Source organism: Micromesistius poutassou (assembly GCF_964030765.1).
Source record: "Micromesistius poutassou genome assembly, chromosome: 6".
NCBI classification, from domain to species: Eukaryota; Metazoa; Chordata; class Actinopteri; order Gadiformes; family Gadidae; genus Micromesistius; species Micromesistius poutassou.
The window spans coordinates 1,071,611-1,078,626 of NC_140276.1; positions in this window are offsets into that span (position 1 = coordinate 1,071,611).

Below are 7,016 nucleotides of genomic sequence, written 5' to 3' on the forward strand. Positions count from 1 at the left end.
GGGCCGACAGAAGGCCGACAGGAGAGGGTCAGCGGAGGGAGAGAGACGATGAGACACTGCTACAACGGGAGGGTGGGAACACTGGAGAACTAGCCCAGAAACACTGGGTGTAGTGGACTGAGAGCAGAAAACACTAAATACCAGTTAAAGTTTCCATTTGTGTTTGCAGAAAGTATTTATTTACTATAGATTAGAGCTGCGCAATGAATAGCATTTTAATTGAAATCGCAATGTTGGCGTTGGCAGTTATCTTATCTAACCCTGCCTCTGATAAATAGAAAATAATTATGAACTCATATAAACTAAAATAAAATGTACTTTTGTTTGATTATTATTAATAATAAATATACAGCAGCTACACAGAATACTCATTGAAAATTGTTAATCTTTTAATCACAAAGAATAATCACAAAAAAACAAAAATCCCAACATTGGGCAAAGTAATCACAATAAATAAAATGCACGGTAAACATCTGGCCCTGATCAGCCCCCCCCCCACACACACACTCACCAGGACAGCACCAGGTCAGTGACCGTCTCAGCCGTGGAGAAGAGCGCAAACACTATCCAGTACATCATCCACTTCACCTGGACACACACACACACACACACACACACACACACACACACACACACACACACACACACACACACACACACACACACACACACACACACACACACACACACACACACACACACACACACACGAGAGATGTGTAATCAGGTCAGGCGCCCGGCAGACCACACTGGGGCACGTGTGCGCTGTCACGTGGGGGGGGGGGGGGGGGGGGGGGTGCTTCATGTGTGTATACTGGGGGCCACGTCCAGTCATACGCACAACCTATGTTGTGGAGCGCTCTGATTGCATCATCCTGCATGACTGAGCTCTCTGACACAAAGGAAGTGGAGAAACCGGGGGGGGGGGGGGTGGGGGGGGGGCATGCGATACAACGTTTATCAAATCAATTCCACAGCTAAAAAGGTGCCGTTTACAGAGACGCAACGCGCAAGCCGCCCTTACATCATAGATATTGTAGTGTAGAAGTGCGTTTGGCCGGATATAGGTCTGCTATCTCCTGCGGAGATGATGATGGGATAAAGGGGAGAGAGAGTCGGGCCCCAGGCATGCAGATGAATCATTTAATCCTCGGCGGCTGAATCACTTAACCCTTTCTGCGAGACAAAACGAGGAGAAGGCCGACAAACCGGCAGCGCTAAAAACGGCATCCGCCCCTCACTCTTATTCGCCCCCCTTCGTCGTGCGGGCCGTCTGCCAGCGCAGACCTCTATTGAGAGGAGGTTGCTATGGTAACCCGCCAGGAGGAGACTGTGGTCCCCCGAGAGGGGAGAGCTAGGCACGGGGCCAGGGTAGGCCGCCATAGCCGCCGCGCCTGCCAGTCTTTACTTTACTTTACATCCTGAACTGAAGGAAATGTGAGGCGACGGTGCTTTCTGCTTCGAGTTCTCTGGGGTGTCCTGGAAGGCTGTTCCTGCAGTGCAAGTATGGGTTTCCTTGATAGCCCATACCGGGTACAGTTGGTACATTGCAGGCATGATGGGCAGCCGAACCATAAAAATAAAAACTGAGAACCGGCACCCCTACTGGTGAACCACGTGGTACTGCAACACTTGGTTCTGACAAGTTCCCATAAAAAGGTACCCTGGAAATCCAGAGCACAATTTGAATTTGCCCGGTGAGTCATTCTGGGAACGAGCGATATACTCACCCCCCGATTCCCCTGGCCCAGAACATCAACCAATCACATCGGTGTGTCTGATATAGGGCGGGGCCAAAAGCGTTGCTGTTTTAACGACGGGATCGGAAAGAGTCTTATCTATTGGTTCGCTCCGCTGGTCACTGGATACGTCACCCCTTGTATTCTTCTGATTGGTCGTAGTGTTATCCAATTGCGTGCAGTGAGATTTTCAAATGCATGCTTGGTGCCGCCCCTCGAGTTGGGCCATCTTCATCACTCGTTGCCAGACCCTACAGCTTTCTAGATGTGGGTCTGGATTTTCCAGGCTAATAAAAAGGAAAGTCAACCCCAAATCGATTTTTCAGTTGAAACCAGTTATGTTTGGGTCTCACTGTAATTTTGAACATGGTTATTTTTTACTAAAATGTATAAAGTTGTTGTATAAACGATTCTCCAAATGGTAGTTTGACGGTCTGCGCACCCTAAATCGATCGGGTTTTGACCAATTTCCTTAGCCCAGCTCCTATGGAACCCAATATGTCCATTATTTGTTTTTTTCCCCTCACATCACATTTTTTAAGTCTTATTGGAGGAGATTCTCTTACAGACACTTGGTTTACTTAACCTTTAATTACCTTATAATTAAAAACAGGACTCGTTTTCGTAACGCAACGTGCCAAAGAAAAAACTAACTTCAGTGGGGCGTCACTAACGGCTGTAACCCTCAAAATACTACATATACTATAATACTATAATACTATAATACTATAATACTATAATACAAACACTGCTGCTGGAAGGAGGGTGTTCCACCTCATGCGTCTCCAGGCCGACACTCGACATTGAGATCCCCCTTCCCATCCACTCCAGCTCTAATCTCATAAGCTCATCTCATTAAGTCACGACACGTTACAGTTCAGGTGGTTTTTCGGTTCCGCCCCTGAACTTTGCATTACAAATGCGCATCTAGAATAATTCCAAGCATACAAACAATGAAAATAACCAATAATACTTTCCCTACACATACATATTATGTTTTTCTTTCAAACATTTAACTTAGAAATGATTTAACAATAACATAAAAAGGCATGTCATGTGCAAAATCTGCTTAATGGTCATCGTTAGTAATTGCCATATCAAAAAAAAAATTGTGCGATGCATTTTATACGACCAAATCAGTGTCTGACCAGAGTCCAGAGTCCCAGCAGCGGACACGGGGTTATGTAGTGGTCGTCCAGGAGTCACGTTACCACACAGAAGAGGATACTCACATATTCTTTTACATTCTTAGTTTTGACAGCCTTGTAGGAGGAGTAGGCGGGGTAGAGCGTCCCAAAGGCGAGGCTGCGGAGAGGGAGAGAGAGAGAGAGAAACGGGGCTTGGTCATGTGTTGGGGAGCCTCGGGCTGTTAACATGACAACAGTCAACCTGTGAAAGAAGAACATCGCTTATGGATGTTTACTCGTGACACCGGGCCAACCCGTTCACACCCCAGTTGTGTTTTATTTATACGCAGCTTCATACTCTGAACAACGCCGCATGCCTGAATTGAATACCCCTCTGCAAACTTTCAGTGACGACCAGGGCGCGATTCTTTCCCTCCCCCCCCCTCACTGGGACGGCACACCCGTTCCTCCAGCGATCTTTGCCCTGCCAGAGGAAGTGGTGTTATCGAGCTGCGGGGCAGTGGGCTCGCCAAAGCACACACCGGCGCGGTGTAATCAGTTCAGGAAAAGGCCTGCGGTGAGCCAGATAAAACAGGGAAGACACACAGAAGGCCTCCCGAGGTGGGTACACGGTGACACACACACACGGCGTTGCAGAGCGCATGTCATGAAGGCTGAGCCTTTTCCTGGTGATTTGTGCAGACGCGACAGACTGCTGAATAGTGCGGATGGTTCCGGAAAGATGAGGACACACCGGTCCCCTCTACCGGGTCCCGCGATGACACCATCCGAGGAGGATGAATAAGTTATAGCCCCGAATGTGCCATCACGTCCGTGATTCATCACTTCCTCAGCCTACCTACCCCTTGAAGGGACAATGTGGGCCAGTCTCATCGGTCTAGTCGACTCAGCCGGCCTACGTCACGGCCTGACCACCAGACCACCGCTCAGCGACTCGTGTGGTTCCTTCGAGCCTGCCCCCCCCCCCTGTCGGAGGAGCGTGGCAGGCCCGCGGGGCCATACCACCAGACGCCCTCCGTCCCTTTGTGTCCCGACTCCCTCAGTCATGACCCGACTGCACTCCCGGTGCCCTCCTCCCTCCTCCCTCCTCCTCCCTCGGCCGGCCGGCCCAGACACTGGGCTCTCACACATGTTCACTCGAGGACTCTTGTCTGTAGACGCCGCCTTTTCAGTCAGAACGTATGAATTAGGCTGTTGACCGTTTAGGGAGGGAGAATTGAGTGTCCTGGTTGAGTTACTCAGTGATCAGGTTAAACGGGTGAAACGGACTTAATGGACGGCAGCACATCTGGTCACATTGTTAGTCTTCTGGAAACACGTGACCACCCAAGGTGCAGCGAACCTTAAGCCTCAACTGACCCAAAACAACCTCACCGAACACTGGCAGAACACACATAATTCGTTATCAAAGTGAGTTAGATATACGGAGAGAGATAGATACACACACGTGCTATTTAGCAGCTGTGCCTTTCCAGGGGGTGGTAACGTAACTTGGACCCGTTAGAAATGTCCGGTCCAAATCGAATCAAAAGGCAAATTGACAGAGCAACCTCAATCATGACATCAACGTTGCTCACCGATCACCAAAACAACCCCCATCTCTCTGTAGGCAGAGGCAAACATGGCGAAGGATGACTCGAGTCATCCGGCACCACATGAGGGGGTGCAGGTGGAAGAGCCACGGCCCAGCATCCTCCGAGTTCAACGCGTGTCGAGCCCATACCTGACGAAACATGTTTTATGTTGCAGTATCATACTGAACCACAGCATGGCCCTACAATACAACACGATGCCTGTGCATCGCATCATCTCATATCAGCGCTCACACCTATGGTATTGACATCCCCCCCATGTACAGATATAACCGATATATTGGCAATTCATGGCTTGATAAACACTGTGACATTCGTCCATTTAGTTGGCATTGTAGTTCTGGATCGCAGCCCCTCACCTCACCCGACCAGCAGGCTAGCGCCCCAGCTACCCCAGACATCCTCCACGTTGCTGTACCACAAATCATACGATGAGCCATGAATCACTATCATAACCCTGCACATGCGTGCTGCCCCTCAGCATCCACTCGCTCTGAAACTGAAAAACCATTTGAAAAAATAAACGAAATCCGTGTGACAATGTCATACAGAGTAAATAAATGTCAATCACCACCACCACCACCACCACCACCACGCATATGCTATGCAGCTGCAGCGACATGCAGCACCAGTGGATGGAGCTCCGCTTCATGTCATAACAAACACACACACACACACGATGCCTGGGTCTGGTTCATACTTACACCACGATCCTCGAGATGATCCACGACACCATGTTGGAGGAGTTGGAGGTGAGCTTTCCCCTGTGAGAATAGTGGCTAGCGAGCTAGGTGGCCCCCATTCCTCCGCGGTCGTGTGTTGTGATGCTGGGGAGGCCGGCCTGCACGCCCCTGGAGCGGTGGAAGCTGCTGTGTGGACCGTCAGGTGGGACGGCGGACGAGGACTGCTGCAGTACGTCGTAGGCTGGGAGAGGATCATGAATTACGGCGGAACGCCCGTTCGGCGCAAAGCAATTTCCGGTCCCTTGTTTCCTGTTTTGTTGTCAACGGCTGTTTTAGTGACTCATCGGGGCGGGAGGAATACGGACACGGCAATAATAACGACAAGGAAAATAAATGTTTTTGTTTTTTGAGGAATGTTTGATAAAAGCAGTCGAAATATGTCGTGAAACGGATCCCCCGCGTATCAGAAGACCGTATCCGCTCACACCGTTAAACAAGTGCAACCGAAAGTCCCGCCTTCTCTCGCGCCAATAACGCTCATTTGGAGCATCGCGATCCGTTGTAGTGAGAACGAGGGGACGTTCCCTTAAAGGGAAACATGCATTCATTTAGATCGGGCCTTAACTTAATGTGGTGCCAAATTGTTTTTTGGATTATAATTAATTAAATAACTAAGAGACACACTTCATATATAGAGCTTTATGGATCTCTATATCTTTAAATATTTAGGTGCGTCCACCAATTACCACATATTAGGTATTTTGTAAATTACCATTACCGGTATTTATAAAATGTCCCAATAATAAGTGAATAATACTAAATACCAAATAAATACCTAGTCGCCCATGATCGAATTGTTCAGGGATTAGGGTTAACATAGCAGCCGCACTTGGCACCTGAGTTAGTTTATCTTATGTTTGAGTAACCCATTTCTGTGACCCACTTAAAAGCCCTGCAGGTAAGTCTTGGCGGCAGAACAACACAATTATTATATTCACAACTATTTAAAAGGGTGCAGGGAAGTATTTAAAGCGCACAGAAGTTTGAACTCCAAGCAGGATTAGTTTGCGCAACTCATAAAAACGTACAAAACGTGTTTTTTTTTTTGTAAACTTTATTTTGAAGAAGAAAAAAAAAAAAAAAAAAATCATACTGCTAATATCAATATTCATATATTGAAATAACATTTAGGGCCAGTAGTTCGGTTAAGCTGTAATTGTGATTCTTGTGAACAATATCGGGAGAATGCAGGGCATTCGGACCATGAAACAGGTGATTAAAAACAATCAAGCAACCATAACCTCTGCACTCTTTATCAACAAATGCCCCTCCCCTCCCGCCCATCTCCCCCTCTCGTCTGATGTATAAAATGCTGATCAACTTTTAAAAGTGAAAACAAAAAGAATACAAAACTTTGGTCTGCTCCATGCATCGCCCTCCTCGGCCACACGGGGGCAGACGGGGGACTGCGTTGTTGTTGTCATGGTTCCCCCCGGCCAACAACAGAAACGTGTATAGGACCCACAGGTTAACCTCTGTGCTATCGAAGGGATAAAACGTAACATTTGAGTTCATCAAAACAGTAGAAGGTTTGCCCGGTGCCCACGCTTTGTCACTTGGCATCGTCAGCCGAACCTCTTGTTGCTCTGAAGGCACGGCAGCTTCCTACCTCCCCCCCCCCCCCCCCCCCCCCCCCCCCTCCCCCACAAACCCCCCCCCCGCACCCCCACCCGCCCCCCGCCCGGTCTTAACACGTACAAACAAAAGAGAACGACTAACAAACGCGGAGCTTAAATACAGACTCGATGAAAAGAGAATTGCAAAATAAACTAGAAACGTGGGGGAGATCTCAAC